At 36.8% G+C, this 17985-nt stretch overlaps 1 protein-coding gene across 1 annotated transcript in view; it reads right to left on the bottom strand.

Moving 5' to 3' along the window:
* Positions 1 to 17985, bottom strand: part of cabp7b (calcium binding protein 7b) — a 29728-nt gene that overhangs the window by 11053 nt on the left and 690 nt on the right. The gene's annotated exons all lie outside the window — the stretch shown is intronic.

Here is a 17985-nt window from a genome sequence, read left to right as displayed (position 1 = left end):
AAAAAACCCATTCAAGAATGTGGGGGAGATTCAAAAGGAGTGGACAGCTGCTGGAGTCAGTGCTTCAAGATCCACCACCAAGAGACGCTTGAAAGACATGGGTTTCAACTGCCGCATACCTCGTGTCAAGCCACTGTTGACCAAGAAACAGCGCGAAAAGCGTCTCACCTGGGCTAAGGAAAAAAAGAGCTGGACTGCTGCTGAGTGGTCCAAAGTCATGTTTTCTGACGAAAGCAAATTTTGCATTTCCTTTGGAAATCGAGGTCCCAGAGTCTGGAGGAGGACAGGAGAGGCACAGGATCCACGTTGCCTGAAGTCTAGTGTAAAGTTTCCACCATCAGTGATGGTTTGGGGTGCCATGTCATCTGCTGGTGTCGGTCCACTCTGTTTCCTGAGATCCAGGGTCAACGCAGCCGTATACCAGCAAGTTTTAGAGCACTTCATGCTTCCTGCTGCTGACCTGCTCTATGGAGATGGAGATTTCAAGTTCCAACAGGACTTGGCGCCTGCACACAGCGCAAAATCTACCCGTGCCTGGTTTACGGACCATGGTATTTCTGTTCTAAATTGGCCAGCCAACTCCCCTGACCTTAGCCCCATAGAAAATCTGTGGGGTATTGTGAAAAGGAAGATGCAGAATGCCAGACCCAAAAACGCAGAAGAGTTGAAGGCCACTATCAGGGCAACCTGGGCTCTCATAACACCCGAGCAGTGCCAGAAACTCATGGACTCCATGCCACGCCGCATTAACGCAGTAATTGAGGCAAAAGGAGCTCCAACCAAGTATTGAGTATTGTACATGCTCATATTTTTCATTTTCATACTTTTCAGTTGGCCAACATTTCTAAAAATCCCTTTTTTGTATCAGCCTTAAGTAATATTCTAATTTTGTGACACACGGAATTTTGGATTTTCATTTGTTGCCACTTCAAATCATCAAAATTAAATGAAATAAACATTTGAATGCATCAGTCTGTGTGCAATGAATGAATATAATGTACAAGTTACACCTTTTGAATGCAATTACTGAAATAAATCAAGTTTTTCTAAATATTCTAATTTACTGGCCTTTACCTGTATATATATATATATATATATATATGATCGTTTTTTCATGTTTTTTCTTGGACGGGATGAAACTGAAATTACATTTTGTTGCTTTGTTGCTCTGTAACATGTGCAATGACAAACAAGGCAGATTCTGATCAAACATACTCAACACTTGATTTTTATGTGTATAACTTCTGTGATTTTATTTGCCTAAAGTTTTACAAGACAGAGTGACACAAAAAGATCAACAAAAAGTCAAACCTATTCATTCATCTTCTATCCAACTTATTCTGTTGAGGTTCATGAGCTAATTTGAGCCCATCACAACTCGCTCATGCTGGTAGATAATCAATGTATCACATTAAATTTAATGGTCAATTTAGAGACTCCAATAACATATGATGTTGAAATGTGGGAAGAAACATGAGTTCTAGCAGAAATATTGAGTAACATTGAGAAGAATGCAGAGTGAGGGTCCATCAGTGACGTTTCTTTGTTCCTTAGCGCCTGAATTAATTGGATTTATTCAGTATCCTTCAAGTTTGACAATGTAAACAATGAATAAACTGACCAAACGCATGTCTAACTTAACTTATTCATGTGTATATTGGGTATACAAACCAGTAAACATTCAGTGACCAAGTTAACCTTAAATTAGGGACGTTATGGAAAGCCATACATTTGATATTGATGATATCAACCATGAAAGCTTTACTAGTAATCCAATTTGGATTACATGTACTCAAAATTTGTTTTACTGAAAGTAAACTTTACTTGTAAAGCAAAAAGTGTCACTTGTACTACTAGTGCAATAATCACTGGTGAGCATCATATAAGGGGGCGGAGAAAGCAAATTCAGGCAAGCCATCGGCTTTTGAAAATATTACAACCAATCAGAGTCCTAGATTTGTTATAATCGCTTGTACTTCATTCCATCTACTAATACTAATAGTGAATATTTTGTGTTTACGAGTACTACTAGTGAATGTGTTGACTTTACTACTAGTAGACTAAAAACAGTCTACTAGTGAGATTTTCTGAGTGTACTAGTAAACTAAAACAGCAGTAATATTAAACAAAAAATGTGTTTTACTAGTTAAGTTTCTGGTGCACTATATGGCACGAGTAGACCTTACGAGTAAAGCTTGGAGTTTTAATCTTGTAGCATATTTTAAATACACAAAATGCACTACTAGTGGACAATTTTGCTTTACTGATAAGGTCTACTCATACTTTAGTGCCCCAAAAACTAGTACGAGTAGACCTAATGAAAGTCAGAGGGATTATAACCAAATCCAGCACTCTAATTGGTTGGTATATTTTTAAAAGCCAATGACAAGCCAGAAATGGCTCTTCCTTGCACGTTTATTAGCAAATAAACCAAGACTTACCAGTGACACATTTTGCTGCACTAGTAGTACTAATGACACTTTGTGATTTGCTTCAATATACACTAGCAAACAAAAATTGAGTACCTGTACTCACCCCAATATTTAATGATCAAGTGACACAATTTGAAAGTTAAATAATCAGCTAAATTAAAATAAATGTTATTAATATGATTAAATTAACCATCTCAAGAAAGTTAAATAGCTTCTTTTTTGCAGAAAGTGGGTTACCTTTAAACATGCAGGATGACTCAGTGAATGGGCAATACATTAGTAAAATAAACATTCATTTTATTTGTAATTCATGTCAATTCTGGCTTACTTTTTTCAAAATAATTTTTTTAGAGGTCTTATGGTTTCATTGGTGGCATTCAGAATTTGGAATTTAAAGGTTTTCGAGGTGAAATTGAGTTGTTTTTTTCCCCCCAATGTGACATAATATAAACAAAGTTCCAAAGTTGGAAGTGGAATAAACCACTCCAATCCACCAAGAGGGTACAGATTAAAAGGGTTGAGATGAAGTAAAATCTGATCTCTTACATAGGCATGTACAGTACGTTATGTTACCAGCACTGAGGGAGCCCAGCTCTCCACCTTCAGTAATGATCCAAACACTGAGCCACATAATAGAATATGGATTTACTACAGCAGGAGATAGATGAGCAAATGTCTTTGCTCCATGTGAACTGGGATCAAGGCCCTGGCTACCTTCAGTTCAAAGTTACAAAGTACTCAAAACTCCTGGTGAGTTTTAAAGTTACCATACAAGTCACCACTTTAATAAAGTTCATATTTTAAAGCAAAATGCTGGTGGTCTTTCATCAGATGTGAACTTTAGTCATATATAATGCAATAATAATATGCAAATTAAGCCAGTTTCAGTTTCTGACCATCAATGGAGAAACAAAGAAGCTCAAGCCTCCGGTCAACTGTATCCAGATTAAACTAGATCCTCTGTGTGAGTGCAGAAAGAAAATGATGCATAAAAAGAAGTGCTGCATAAAATGCGTAAATCAAATGAACCAATGCGTGTGGACCTCTTTTCAAAAATCTGAGAGTTTGTATCAATAACTCAATTTGGCGTCACACGTTAGTACGTTGAACATAATGAGTAATCAAGACAAAATGAGTCAGACTTTTTTTAATAACTGAGAGTCCCTCCATGTGTTTGCAATATTAATATGACAATAATACCCATGAAATCTGATAACAAAAGTAATATATATACTGTACATAATATGTATTGTTCAGGGTTCCTACAGCTTTAGTCAAACTGAAATTCAAGACTAAGACTTTTTATTGCTTTTTGAAATTAAATTTAAGACAAACTTCACATTAAACATGATTTGGGGAAAAAAACCACCACATCAATTACATAGGGTGAGGGTAATTTCTTTCTAGTGTCTAATGCAGACGTGCAACTGGTGCCCCCAAAGTAAACATTCAAAAATACACAAAAAACAGACTAAAGTAATCAAAATCACTCCAATAAAAAACAATATAACAATACAGAAATGGCCAGAAATCTATAAAACAACAAAAATAAAAACCATTAAGAAAAACATTTGTGTGACAGAAATTTTTGGTTAAATAAAACATTTTCCAAACTGAATGTTACCATTTATTTTGAAATTTGAGACTAATTACAATCATAAAATCATACTTAGTATATGTTAAAATTTAAGACTTTTGAAACATTGACATTTTAATAACAACTAAGGCCTTATTTTTAGATTCATGAATTGAATGCCTTTTAAGACTTTTTAAAGATCTGCAGGAAACCTGATTGTTAACTATTGGCTAGAGGCAAGACAGATGAGTTGACCACAGCATAACACAGATAATGTCAAAACGATGCTAATTCAAACATAAATGGTTCAAGAATGTCTGGTTATTATAATAACCAATATGTAAGCTTAATGCTCCATCACTGAAAGACAATAAATGACTGGTGGTCTGGCTGATTAAACATTGACATTAATCTTATCAAAAACTTAATGGTTCGTAGCAGTTGAAACTTAATTCAAAAACAAATCAACCAACAAACACAGGATAATTTACCCAGGCTGTCCAGTTTGTCAAACGCAATGACTGCTGTGCAAATTCAGCCGCTTATTCAAGAAACATCATATCCAAATCCGTAATTTGTCAAACAAGAGTTTGTTTTTGTCTACATTTTGGGAAAAAACAAGATAATTTATGAAAGGTCACAATCGGAGCCCCCTCCATCAGTGTCTTTAAACGTGACACAACTGGGTGCTTAAAAATAAACAAAACACTCTGCCACTTCACATAATGTCAACACTTTGACACCAGGATTTCTATATTTATTATATTTACACAAAGCACACACTGGTTCCCCTGACAGATTGAGGAGGTGCAGCAGGAGCCCCGCAGCTAAAGCAGCTCTCGCTGTCAAACAGCACTTGAATCACTATCTTTTGTTTTTCTTAAGGCCGTGCTGAAATAAAGTGAGCTGATTCAGTCGAATGAGCAGTGAATGAATGCAATACGAGACTGTTAGCAAATAGAGCCATCAGTTTTCATTCATTCAAACAGAAACAAAAGATACTGTGACACCACTTGGCATGTTTATTGTGTAAATATTGATTAATTCCTATTTTCCATGATAAGCAAAATAAGTGGTAAAGAGATAAGTGGAAATTTGTCAGATGTACATGACTATTCGGTGTGAAGTAGTGTTGTTGATTGATTCCTGTCCAACTTTTGACATATTAGTAAATGTTTTTTTAATTTGCCGTATTTTATTGTAAACATTTAAGAGTCACTGCCCTCTATGGATTGAAATCAGGCTATTGAAATTGAATTTTACTATTGGCTGTGAATGGTGATTTGTGACGTTTTGGTGGCTTCTTATGTCACAAACCATCACTCCGTTGTGCAACGATGACAATTTTGACTCTCATTCTGCGCTAATCAGAGGGTTCATCAAGCTATGTGTGTATGTACAGACCAACAGTGTGTGTATTCCCGTCTGTTTCTGCATGTGCACGAACGTCTGTGTACTTTTTGTCGCTGTGTGTGAGTCTTTTTGGTTTGTGTGTGTGTGTGCTATAAACACTCGAGCACTCAGGAGCTGTTTGCCCCTGAGTGCTCTAGTGTCTGTAGGTGTAGGGATGTGTGTGAGCTTCACATCGTGATTGTGTGTGCCTGTGATTGTAGTGACACATCTCAGTTGTCATTCACTGCAGCACTGCACTGCCTGACTGGGCGTGTCTTAGCGCTCATAATCAAGGCATTTTTTGAATTTAATCCCCTAGTGGCAGGTCAGCAGAAAGAAGGGGTTTAGTTACTCTTTAAATATCATTCGTTACCTAAACCCTAACCCTTTGTTACATTAACCCTTAACCCTAACTAACCAAAAAAATGCCAACATAGCTCTAAAACGGTCATAATTTAGCGAATGACAGTTAATGACACTTGACGCATCAGCCGAATTTATGCTGCTGATGCATAGTTTGGATTTTTTGGAATCACGCATCAGGCTGTGGCGTCGTAGTCCATGTCGACACATAACTACAGCGTCAACATGACGCACTTGAGAATGAAATTGTCATTGTTTTCACTCCCTGCTCTGTCTTAACCTCTGCTTAAGGTGGGCATATACTGTGCGATTTTTGGCCTATTTTCAACCGATTTCACTTGCGCGTCTATTCTTGGGATCGGGCCGAGTCTTGGCTAAGTCCTGTGCCGTGCATTGTGTTGTATACATGGGGTCACGAAAAGCAATTAACGCCTCTTGACCAGCTCAAGATCAGCAACCATATTGTCACAAGAAAATCCAACCAGTTTGAAATCCTGGTCCCCCCTCGTAAAGGTATCGCACTGTTGAAGCAGTGCCACGAACCGGCTTACCTCAAACTCTCACACTGCGCATGCGCAAACACTGTAGGACCTCAGATGTATTGATATACGGCCACTCCATGGACATGTTGGTTCATATGCAGACAAATGCACACTGATGTTCGCATCATCTTGTTTCGATTGCGTTAATTCGGTGAGAAAAGTGTTTCAGCCAATAACCGAAAATGCCCTTTTGCATTACTACCAGTAATTCAAAATTTTGTCCCATTTGAGTTTGATGACTCACTTTAATGCAATAGAAAAAATAAAGACGTTGACACCAACAGTCAAGGGGTGGAGTAGAGACAGGGACTTGTAACTAACATCTTGTTAAAGCGCTGTTGTTTGAATCGGGAACTCTCTGGGTGGCCATGACGCTAATCACCACATATTTGTCTTTGACCACAGCGAAAACAATGACAAACAAAGTGCTATAAGGGTGCGTGTTATAAATCTAGTGCCTGTAGCTTTAAAGCCTAGCTGATACTTGTTTGCAGACACAGAGGACAACAAACAAAAAGGAATACATGTCTTATCCTGCACAGAGAGCAATTCCAAACAATTTAAGTCCATAAGTCTTTTTGATGTGAAGAGATACGGTTACAAGTTTCCTGACAGCTGCAGGTCTCCACCGCACCATACTTCTCTGCATAGGGGATTGCAGCAAAAAGACTTGTGAGCACCGAGGAGGGCAGCTTTGCATACAAAATGGAAAATTGTCTGCACTTCTACCATGCAGGATAGATGCCTTGGGGATTCTCCTGCTGGCTGTGATCTATAATTATTGTTCTCATCCTCTGTCTGCAATGCACCAAGGAGCAATACTAAAACTGTGGGAAAGTCCTGAGAGCTTAACCATAAGTTAAGACTGTTATCTTTTTTAACTTTCATGTCAGTGAAAATGCCCGTAACATACCCGTAAATCTTACTGACTGATAGATTCTTCTATCCGCCATAGACACGGCTCACAAGGGAACCCCTTTGGTAACTTGTACTGATTTTTATAGTTTAAGTAAAACAATAAAGGTATGAAGGGCTCTGAAAATATCTAGCTACACCTTCAGCATCATGTCAAAGGGCAGCTGTGGCTGGCTACAGATGTAGATGGAGTCGTGAATTAATTATTTTTGGCAATTGTTTAGGGTAGTTTGAAACATTTTTTTTAAATGATCATTTATATACACAACAAAAACCCACTCCACTTTGTAAAATCCATCTATTCAACTTAATGCTATACCCACTTCTGCACAAAACAGTGGGGTATACGCCCTGTACAGAACCCCAGTGTGTGACAGAGCCAGAGACAACCATTCACACACTTCATTCACTGATTTGGAAAATGTCGGGACACATTTTTGGAGTGTGGGAGGAAGCATGAGTACTCATGCCTTTGCTGGACACTAAAATTGCAAAGCAAAAAAAAAAAAAAACTTAAACTTTTATTGGTATTGTGAGGGACTAGCTGTTACGGTCAATAAAGGTACTATTAACTATTTTAAGACCATCACAGACTGCTGTACATTAAACCACAGAACACAGTCAAGAGGAACTTGAAATGGAAATAAGAGTTTATTTCTCAAAGGCCATTACAAGATTCAGAGGCAGAGCCACTGAAAATACTAAAGCTAATAAGCCATCTCAAAATAAAACGACTACACCTAAAAAGATGGGAGGTGATGTGAAAGAACCAACAATAACTGGAGTGAATAAGTAAGGATATAATGTGGCTGGACAGAAAATAATTTATAATTTGCATGTCCTGCCAGGGGAAAAGAAAGTAAGAGACTTTACAAAACTAAAGTCAAACACTCACATAATAAACTAAACTCCCCAAACAAAAAGAAACAAGTCCTTGGGCTACGTTCAGATAGCAGGTCTGAATGTACAATTCAGATTTTTTTTTTGAGAAATCAAGATTTTTGATGTGTGCTCGTTCATATTACACATTAAATGTGGCTTCTATCAGTTTAGAGCAGGGGTCTGCAACCTGCGGCTCTAGAGCCTCATGTGGCTCTTTGACTCTTTTGCAATGGCTCCCTATAACTTAAAAAAAATACTGAAATAAGGAGTTGTTATTGTCTTACAGAGGCTATTAATGATTAATGACAAATAAGATCATGATATAACAATTTGTTACCCTAAAAATAAATCACGTTGCAGATGCAAGATACTGTTTTGTTGTTAATTCTTTTTCATTTATTTTGTCTTATTTGAAACAGTTTTTAAGTTGCCATTTACATGATCAAGATGAATCAAATCAAATTAAATCAAACATTATTCTATAGAATTTTAACTGTACAGAATTGAATAAACTGTATTATCTTCATTGAGAAGGTATTTTTTCGACTTTAATCATGGTGAAATGAGGCAAAATGGCTTCTTTGAAAGTAAAGGTTGCAGACCCCTGGTTTAGAGTATGAACTGAAAGCGACCTTAAAGTCATCTGCATGCGAACAGGTCGTAGACGGCAGTCGCATCGCAAACTATCAGATACGCATCTCATTTAGGACCAAATATTAATGTGGCCTGGGTCGGATTTGGAAAAAAAATCCTATTTGTGCTCGTGATGTGTCCTTCCGTGCCGAGGCTTCAAAGTGTGTGGCCAGTGTCATTTCTGAGAGGTGAGCATCAAGGCGTGTGTTGGTGACGTATGCGCTTCCGTACCACGTGACCAGTTCAGGATGTGTTCCCGCCTTAGCTCATTATTTGCAATACAAGTGCCAGTGAAACTAAATGGATCATCCCTCACATCATTCAGATTTCAGACTTTACTCTGCTAAACTATTGCACGTTACTGTGACCTCTTGGTTATGAAACTACCAAAATAAGAGATTTAAGTGTACATATTATTAAAAAAAATGTGATATTGCATAACCCTTGTACTAATATCATCTTCCACATTGTTGCATTTTAAAAGGTAAAGTACTTGGACACAACAATAACACCCAATCTATGCTGAGGCATTACAGAGAGAGACCAACACCAATCAACTAAGCTCAGATAAGAGCGGTACAGGCTCTCCATATAATCCCCCAAAAAGAAACCGCTTGAAGCCAAGCACTGTTGAAAAGTTGCTTTTCATGAATAAAAATGAATAAATCTCCCTCCAAACACAAGTAGCACAAGCACATTTTTGTTTGTTAGCGTAATCATTTAAGTACAAATCATGTAAGATTGTCACACAGTAAATCCATATTATTATTTGAATCACCACAGTAGAGTAAATATAGTATAAAGAAACTTTGTCCCACTAAATTGTGCTGTTCAAACTGTCTAACAGATAAGATTCATGTCCTACGTTGACAAAAAAAAAACCCAACATATTTGCAGTCTGAACAAAACCTATGATTGTGTATGCAGGGCTGAGGAGAGCAACCATCACCATGGGATGAAGGCTCTATAATGGTCTCTGTGTGTGAGAGAAAGCAGGAGGCCCCAGTTAGTCCAGCCCAGGTGTAGTGCATCAAGCAATCAGCCAGTCCCCAGCAGAAAGGGGCGGAGACATAGCACCAGCATCCTGTTCAAGCTGTACCCTGGTTACACCAGATAAGCTAAAATAAGATGAGATCTGTGTTGAGAAGACCCTTTAATACTAAAAATAAAAAAAGATAACTAAAGTTATACAACCGTTAGTTCCGACTAAGTCATTTTAATTGTATTTGTGCTGATATCGAGCAAACAACAGCACCGGGACTTCTTGCGTATCATATCACTTTGCTGTACAGCTGATCTAAATACCGTTAATTTGACCTTTTTCAATAAAGGTTACTTTTTTGACTCATTTTGTTGACATTTTGTCCGATTAGGATGGGGGGACCCCTAAAAATGATCACTCTTTAAAGGGCAACAGGAAAAAACAGATCAACTGAGGTAAACTGTTTCATGTGAGTGCTTAAATACCAGAAGTCAAAGTAAAGGATTACAAGTACTCACGTTACTGTAATTCAGTTGCTTTTATGGGTATTTGTAGTTTTTTTTAATTTTTTTTTTTAGTACATTTCAAGATCAGTAATTCTACTTGTACTTAAGTACATTTAAAAAAAAAAAAAAAGGAAAGTTATATTTTACATTTCTACACCCAACCGTTATTTAGCATATTATCAATTTTTTTTTTTTGAAACGATCATCGGACATTGTGAAACTACAAAAAAAAAATGAAATGACCAGAAAACAATCGAATGCATCACATCATAGTCGACCAACCAGATGAAACGTAATGCACGGTGCAAAAACAGCATTAAATTCTGGTTATTTTATCAGTTTTTGAGTCAATAAATGTAGCTTTAGAGACTGAAATTTCAATCATTTTGAACATAAATTCATTATTTCTATTTTATTTTAAGAATTATTCATTTCGACAAACCTTTTATTTTATACATATGCCTTTTTTGGAAAATTAATTAAGTTCCAATTGTGGCAGATGTTTACTGTACTGTGCAAGGGAACCGTGGCAAGATTTATTTCCAAAAATAAACTTGTGGGGGGTCAAAATAACTAGTAACATTTACTTTGAGTACTATTTAATTCAACTAGGATTTATCAATACTCTTTACACCTCTGAATATCATCAATGATAAATGCAGTTGAATGTATATAACGTAGCAGTTTTGAAGAGGAAAGGGAACGGTCACCTCTCCAATGTGTCACTAGCCTTTTGCAACAAGTTTGCATTGCATTGACCTTGTAGTTGATATTGAAGATGGATAGAATATATTGATCAATACATACAAAAGAGTGGTTGATAAAGTGTGAATATAGCAGTGCACGGACAGGTTTACAGTTAAAGGGGACATATCATACTAAATCCACTTTTTTTGCCCTTAAATGCATTTTGTTGTATATTTAGAGTGTTTAGAAGTACAGAAAAAATCAAATTAGTCTCTTCAGGTGCTCCGTAGATATCTTTATATTCTGTTTTGCTCATATTTTTCAATCTGTTTCGATTTTTCTATTCTCTATTACGTTTTTTGAACTATTACATCACAGTATTTGCAGCGGAACTGCCAAATTAGTACATCAACTCCAGGTCCGACACTTCGAGCAATCCGCCATTTTTATTTCTCGCTGTCATTTTGTAGTCCAAGCTCAAGGATGCCGAAGTTACGAGAGGATAAGTCAAAATGTTTGGTTGTTGGATGTAGTAACCCACACGCTTCATTACACCGTCTCCCAGCATCAGAACCTTTTTAAAGTGCCTGGTTGAGTTTTCTTTTTCACAGAAATGTACCCACATCTGTGGGTAAGATCATTTTTGTGTGCGTGAAGCACTTCAAGGATGACTGTTTCTGCAACCTCCACCAGTATAAAGAAGGATTTGCTGAAAGACTTTGTCTGATTGAGGGTTCAATTCCTTCTATCTTTGGAGACAACGAACAGAGCACTTTGGTAAGCTGTAAATAACGCTAAAAAGTGTGATGATAAGACGTACCTGTCATTGTTTGTTAGCATTAGCAGTTGCACCATCTTCATATGTTAGCGCTGTGTGCTCGTTTTAGATCCTTGATGATATGGCCTACGTGATTTAATTTAAGTCTAAAGTTTTCATTAGTCATTTCATTTTGCCGTTTTTGTCTTTGAAAAGACTGTATTAAAATGCATTTTGTGACGTTAGCTTGGCGCTAGCGTTAGCTCGGCGCTTGTGTTAGCTCACTTGTTAGGGTTCTGCAGGTTCATCATCTTCATTTTCATCTCGCTCCGCTGGGTCCGACTCTGGCTCGAACATGTAAGGCTGGATGGACAAGTCTTCCGTTGTTGACATTTTGTAAATAACGTCTGAATAAAAAGTTTATGCGCCGCTACATAGCCGTATCTCTTCTATCAAACTACAAAAATGGCCGAGCAGGGTGGAGTTGAACCGAGTGTCACCTGAAGAGGGGGCGGGGTATGGAGTGTCTCATTTGCATTTAAAGAGACCGCACCAAAACGAGTTGCTCTCAGAAGCACATCAGAAAAGGGGTAGAAAAGGGGTGGAGATATAATAATGAGGAATTCAGACCCAAGCATTGCAGTTCAGCTTTATATAGACCACAACTGTATGATTTATATGTAAAAAGGAAGGATTTAAAACCATGATATGTCCCCTTTAAGTTGAGGTTTCGATTATTAAGACAAGATTTTAACCTACGGTTGCCGTATCAATATACCAACATTTTAGTGCCCCTATTTGGTCAGTTTAGGTCACGTGACTAAAACTAAACCTTACCCTAACCCTAAAAATTGTTGCGATATTGGGTTATAACCTAACCCTAACCCTAAGACGCTACTTACTGTACGTGTACTTCGGTAACCGTGCCAATAGCACGGGGGGTTGTCCGTACGGCAACCGTACAAATAGACACTTTCAATAAACGAGACCTCAACTTAACATATACGTTTTAAAAATAAGACAAAATGAATCTCGCTGGAACTATTACATAGGTTTACAGTTGCTTTGACATTAATAGGTTGAATACTAAATGACAAGTATGTGCCACAAGGGCAAAGAAACCTGTGCGAAGCTCCCAGCAGCACCAACTCTGCCAACCACAGCACAGCAACCATCTGCTTCAAAATCACTCGTTGGAAAAAAAAAAAAAACAGCACCATCACTGATGATTTGACTACTTAATCAAAGCCCTGAAGCTCATCCTTTAAATACGATGTCTTCAGCATTCACAGCAGTTCAGGTGAGTATAATCCTCACAGCTGTCCCTCACACTGATGTATTTGGGCTTTATTGTTTTTGGAAAATATGGAGGGCACTGTTTATTATCGTCAAGGACAATATTTTGCTTGTATGACAAAGATTTAAAGGATATGACAGGGGGCTGTTTACTCAGTGGCACCTGTGGAATGATTAGTCACATAATATATGAGCTCTGAACACTACAGGTACTTGCTTTCAGTGTTTACCAAATAGTGATAATTCTTAAAAATCCCAAGATTTATCCCACATTTTCAGCAATAACTAAAGTAGTAATTTTTTAAATATTGTAGAATGAGATTTATTCTCAGATGAGATAACTTTGTAAGGTCCCAATGTGTACCATAAAACTCGTACCCTTCTAAATAACTTTTTTAACCTCAAACAATGCATGTAATTCAAAATAACACTTAAATAAAATCTTGTAACTTGCCTTAGATTGTAAATAGGAAAATGAATAAAATAAAATTGAACAAAAATAAATCTCATTTTACATATTTCCCTATTTTCAAATGAAATGTCCTCATTTCCAATACTAAAAAAAAAAATCCATTCACCAAATTAATTTAATTTAATTTAATTTATTTGTTTTTTTTGAGCAGGGACAAGAAAACAAAAAAACAAAAGGAACAAAAGGACTCTCTGTGTACAAGGAAACTCAAGATTTGAAAAATAATCGATGAGATCCATGTACGCAAATAAATGTAATGATATGTCTGCTCAAAACATCATATTCAGTCTGGGCTTACGTGGCACTTTAAGAAAGGCAGATCCATCCCAGAGAGAACACATTCACACTCTCACACACTTTACCTCATAATAAATCAAAGATATTCTATCAGTCACGCAATAAATATTGTCATAATATTCAAAAAAAAAAAAAGCAACGACCAATACAGCACTTCACCACACACAGGTTGTTGTCAGCAGTGCTTTGGTGTTGAAAGATTCTGTTACACAGTACATGTAATATTAAAGAATATAGGTTACTTTAGCGGATGCAAACTGTGCCGTACAACAGACCTTTAACATGTTTATTTGAGTCATTTAGGAAAAGTAAATGGAGTATTTGGATCTTTAAAAACCTAATGCCCACATGATTTCTCACAAACAGTCACTTTTTGATGGTTTTCCACCAAAACAAATGAACAATGATTACCTTGATACGTTTAAGAAAATGCAGTTAAAATCAAGTTTGCACAATAAAGGTTGTCCCTTTTCTCTTTCTTTGTAGTTATATAGCCCATCTGTAGCTAAACCCATCACTTGTTTTATGCAGACTAGAGGGAATGATGCCCACCTGGAGGCCCCCAAACCACCAACTACATTGAGTTCATTTTAAATACAACTGGAATCTGTAATGCTGGTTAGTTTCCATTGTTTTTTACTAAAGATTAGTCCACCGGCAGTAGACCATAGTAAAACACTGGTTAGGTATTTTTTCGCATTTCAAAAGAATCATACATAAATATAGATTTCTCAGAAACTCTGGATATCAGCTTTAAGGACCAGGTGAACGAGTGCATCTATTCTAAAGTGCTAAAACATCACCTTGTCAAAATCCCATTTATTCTGAATGGCACTTTTATTAAAGGTGGGCTCCCCTGGGCAGTGGGGGCTTTGACACTATAGTTCTAAGTATTCTACGTTACTTATTTCAGAAATACACGATGAAAAAATAAAATGAAAAATAACCTTTGGATGATGAAGAATTACATCTTCAAACACTAAAGTTTTGCCAGTTTTCAACAACGGCTTTTTGTACAAACTTCAACAAACTTCTTTTTTTTAATGCAAACGCAGGACACTTTCACTACTTCTACTTTGAAATCACAAAGCATTGCACGAGTGTATTTCCTTCAAGTGAGTGTTGTAGAAAAAAAAAAAAAAAAAAAGTGAGTGTTGTAGAATTTAATTTATTTGTCAGAAGAAAAACTATTCCAAGCATTTACTAAACAACACTGCAGCACTTAAATAAGCAGGGAAAAGTGCACCACTACGCCGTAAACCTGAATATAGGTTTGAATATAATATTATTACATATGCTGAAATGAGCCACAATTAGAAGTGATATCACTTCTAAATAAAAACTAAATTATAATTCTAAACAAGTCTAATTATTCTGGGAGTATTATGTACAGACCTTTGGTGGAAAAAGCCATTATCATAAATATGATTAGGGAGAGTAATTACATGAGTGAAGCAATCATGGAACGTTCTGCCCTGCAGTCATTAAAAAAAAAAGAAGGTTGCATGGAACAATATTTATGAGCCCATTTTCAGACTTCTATGTGAAGTTGAGTCGCTCGGTGACATCGTACAGTTGCCGCGAATCAATATGACATTCACATTCAGCAACGTTCGCTGCAGCTTCTGTGTTTTGCATTAAAGTAGCGTTTGTGGCTGTTGTGTGAAGAAGTGGGAGGCTTGAAAACCTGCATGGCTGAGGACTTGTTAATAGCTCATGTGAAACTCTATTCATCAACGCCCGAGTGCTCTTGAATGCACTTTACCTGCCAGTGGAGGTGCTCTGTGACAAAAGGACGAGCAGTGTTTCTGCAGGTGCTCGTGTCACTGCAGAGGTGCAATCTTTCATTTAGCTATCTTTGAAATGTAATATTATCAAAACGCTTCTCCATTTCCTCAAAAACTGGATCATCACATAGACGCTGCACTGCTACCATACTCATTTTGCTCTCCCACGGCAAACCTTCTAATTAAATTTGTGTCGTCACTGCAGATAGTAGATTTTCAATGTCAAATAAGCATCTCAAGGCAAGGGCATTGTGAGCAACGCTGTAAGAAACTAAAGAAGGAGAAACGGACTCATCTTTGTAATAATAAAAAGACTCAGTGATATAGAACCTGATCAGCCATATCTGCTAATTGTGATCCATCCAGCAGCAGTAATGTCCTATATCACCATTTTGTTTAGATGAAGGTCTTGTTTTAATTCTTGTTTTCATCCCTGGGTCAAAATAACCCACTTCTGTGTTTACGGAACTCACCTAAATTCATTAAAGGTGCTGAAAAAAATTGATTCATGGCCGAATCGTGATTCTTAATAATTAGGATTCTGAATCGATTCGATTTTTTTTTTTTTTTTTAAATCGATTGAAACTTGGACAGCAGCATTTTCTTGAACAGAATCCGTTTTTATTGGCACCCTTTGAGACCAAGACTATTGATTGTGAATCAAGAATCAGTTCTGAATGAAATCGTGAGTTGTTGGACGATTCTCATTCCTATGGATTATATTTGTTTACCTTGAAACTTGATGACATCTTATTTTGATACCATTATCATAAAAAAGTAGAATGTTTCCAAAATTTCATTTTTTCACAAGATATTTACGGCAGTCAAGTGCACTCCGGGTCAGCAAATCCTTTACTTTCTCTATGATTTCAACATTTTTATAGTCAAAATCATGAAATACTGTATATGCACGATATGGAACTCACATGCCCATTGTTTTCTCTTGTTATATCACAATATACATGTTATATTACACGTTTACTACTACACATGAGACATATTTAATTTATCTGATTGGCCATAATAAATACACAGTGAAAATGTACAGTATGAGGAGGACATAGCAGATTAAACTAGAACCAAAGTGAAGGTACAAGAAAATAACTGCTACCTATTTATAAAATGTATGAACACAAATTGACATTATAAAAGAAATGTTGCACATTTAAGCTTCTATTGGGTTTATGCATTTGTCCATCCGACCCCAGAGGAGTTATGAACCTCATTGCACGTCACTGGTTCTAGAGTCAAAATGTCCAAATAGTCAAATTTAGCTGAAATATGTGAGAATGCTTCAGTTTTGTCTCCTGTAGCATAATGTACTTACTGCCTGTCCCATATGCATACCTCATTTGAAATGTAACAATAGTGAAATATTGTCTGTATGTGTGCACTTTAACACCCTACACAGTGTCAACATTTGAAGTAGATGTGGGGACAGGCGGGTTCTCATGATCCAAAGATGAAAATGTATCATATATCTTGTATATCTTATATACAGCCATAAAAAGGGCTTCTAGAAAATCCAACTTGCACTCACGATCAGTAACGACGTCGCGAGGGAGCGGCCGTTCACCTGGAGTAAGGATTGGTGGAAAATTTTAGAATGTTTCGAACTCATTTAAATAAAATGTATGTTTATGATGACGTTAAAATGTATAAATCCATACAGTACAAAAAAAATAATCAGTTTTTGTACAGTAACATCAGCCTGCCCATGGGACTACAGGTGGAAATAACCTTTCCTTTTGGTCAATGTTAAATTGTGCCCTGTCCCTGTCTAAATAAAAACCATACCGTGGCATACTATAGAGACAGAGGTTATAAAGCCATGAGTGCTTGTAACTGGTCCTAGAACAGTTTTCAGATGTCTGGACCGGATTTAAGGATTAACCTGAGGATCCAGCTGCCCCAGCCACTGCTAAAAGCAAGAAGTGGCGGCATAGCTCTTCCCACCAAAAGGACTGTAAAACACATAAGTATAAGCTGCAGTTGTAAAATAAATGCTTGCAAAGTTTGTGAACTTACTGTCCGACATATGCAAGTTGTGTCATCGAATGAGTAACTGTTCTGTGCTATAAATCTGTACCTATTTGGTTCATGTATTTATATAATTTTCTTGTATAGTATGTTTATTATATGTTAAGCAGAGACAAGAATGACATGTCGCCTAGTTCTGCTAATTTACGAAGCCATGAAAGCACTTTACAAATATTACTTTCCACCAAAAATACGAAGAAATAATACAATCTGACAAGGTCACGGATAGTGTCCCCTCAGTAAATAATCTTTCTGCCATTTAACGAAGATTACTCAGGTATTCACACACACTTTGAGGTGAATTATATGTTTCTCCAGAGATAAATAGATTATGTGTTTAAAAGAAAAGTTTAGGGAAACCCTATATACAGACCAAACAAGGGTTAAACAGCATGGCACAGGTTACACAATTTGAAAAAGTAATGT

Source organism: Gouania willdenowi, chromosome 12, assembly GCF_900634775.1.
Source record: "Gouania willdenowi chromosome 12, fGouWil2.1, whole genome shotgun sequence".
Taxonomy (NCBI): domain Eukaryota; kingdom Metazoa; phylum Chordata; class Actinopteri; order Blenniiformes; family Gobiesocidae; genus Gouania; species Gouania willdenowi.
This window is presented reverse-complemented; position numbering and strand designations above follow the sequence as displayed.